A 1,570-nucleotide genomic window follows, 5' to 3' on the forward strand; every position below is an offset into this window, starting at 1 on the left:
TTGCCTTACTTCTCTTTTCTTTAAAACTCGTAGTTTAGATAACAATCAAACAACCCCCCCCCCCCCCCTTTGTGACCAAATAGACGGACTTCTACAAATATCTTGCCTCCCTGTGGAGATCGACCTGACTTCCCTAGCTATATAGTTAGTGAGTTAGTTTATTTTTGACAGGTATACGACAGACGTGTCAAATTTTGGCGCTGTTGTCGGGGAGGCAATTGCCCTATTTGTTTTTCGTTCCGTTTATTTTTCCGTCTCAGGGAATTTTTATTCCTTGAGGCAGTTCTGATTCATTTCCTTTCGGTGTTGTTTATGCCTGTGTCGAGACGGTGTGAATTAGTTTGGTGATTGAACCAGGAGAGATTATTCAGGCATAGACTCCGTCTGATAAGGAAATCACGAAAGGAACACTTGAGTACTTTCGAGCCAGAGCTTAATCATTTTCTTTTCACGGAAGACAGTCCGATTTCTACAGTAAAGATGCCTAAAATTTCTAGTCATTCAGTGCCTAAAGCATCCTCTATTCCGAAGGGTTTCAATCTTCAGACTGAGGATGGGAACACATTTGATATCCGCCCTTCTTATATTAATCTGGTGGAGCGAAATATCTATAGAGGTGTGGCAGGTGAAGATCTTAGGAAGCATATGGAGACCTTTACCGATTACTGTTCTATTATCCCCGCCACTAAGGGGGTAACTCAAGATAAGATTAAGGAAGTTCTATTTCCTTTTTCTTTAGCTGATTCAGCCAGGGAGTGGCTGACTGACTTGGACCGCACAACTGCTGGGGTTACAGATTGGGAGTCTCTTGCTCTTGTATTCTACAAGAGATATTTCCCTCCATAACGCACCAATTTGCTGAGGGCCAAGATTACTAGTTTCAGACAGGCTCCCGATGAAAGTTTCTCTGAAGCATGGTCGCGATTCAAGAAGTTAGCGAGGTCTATTCCTCACCGTGGTTTTGACCCATGGTTCCTAGCCAATCAGTTCTACAATGGGTTGTATGATGACCACAGAGCCATACTTGATGCGGCATCTAGTGGGAGATTCCAGGAGAACACCGATGATGATAAGGGGTGGTCTCTTATTGAGGAAATGGCTAATCACAGTGCTGAATATGGTAACCCGAGGGATAGGATTAGGACAGTTCATGTAGTCGATAAGCAGGTTTTGGCTCAGCTGGAGACCATGAATGCTAGGTTCGACAAGTTGGAATTACAAGCTGCTGGAGAGCCTCAGACGGTCTACGTTCTTACTAGGGGAGAGACCGTTCCATGTGAGAGATGTGGAGGTAATGATGGCCACTCTGCTGTTGGCTGTCTTGTAGAGAAGGAACAAGTCCTTGCCTTTCAGCAATATAGGCAAGGAGGGTGTTCCTATTACAATAATCAAGGGGCAGTCCATCCCAATCTGAGGTGGACTAGTCAGAATGTGCTCAATCCTACACCTCCTCCGCACCAGCAGCAGCCTTATGTCCCTCCACACAAGAATCAACAAGGCTATCAGAAGCCTCCTTCCTTTACTCCTCCTAACCACGGTGCATCATCTTCCGGTGGGGTGAGTGAAATTG

General features: G+C 45.2%; 1 non-coding gene across 1 annotated transcript; it reads right to left on the reverse strand.

The window, feature by feature from the left end:
• Window positions 1-855: 855 nt before the first annotated feature.
• Window positions 856-962, reverse strand: LOC141615931 (small nucleolar RNA R71). Its single transcript, XR_012530316.1, has one exon. It is a non-coding gene; the product is annotated as a small nucleolar RNA R71 (small nucleolar RNA).
• Window positions 963-1,570: the final 608 nt, after the last annotated feature.

This window comes from Silene latifolia, chromosome 11 (genome assembly GCF_048544455.1).
Source record: "Silene latifolia isolate original U9 population chromosome 11, ASM4854445v1, whole genome shotgun sequence".
NCBI classification, from domain to species: domain Eukaryota; kingdom Viridiplantae; phylum Streptophyta; class Magnoliopsida; order Caryophyllales; family Caryophyllaceae; genus Silene; species Silene latifolia.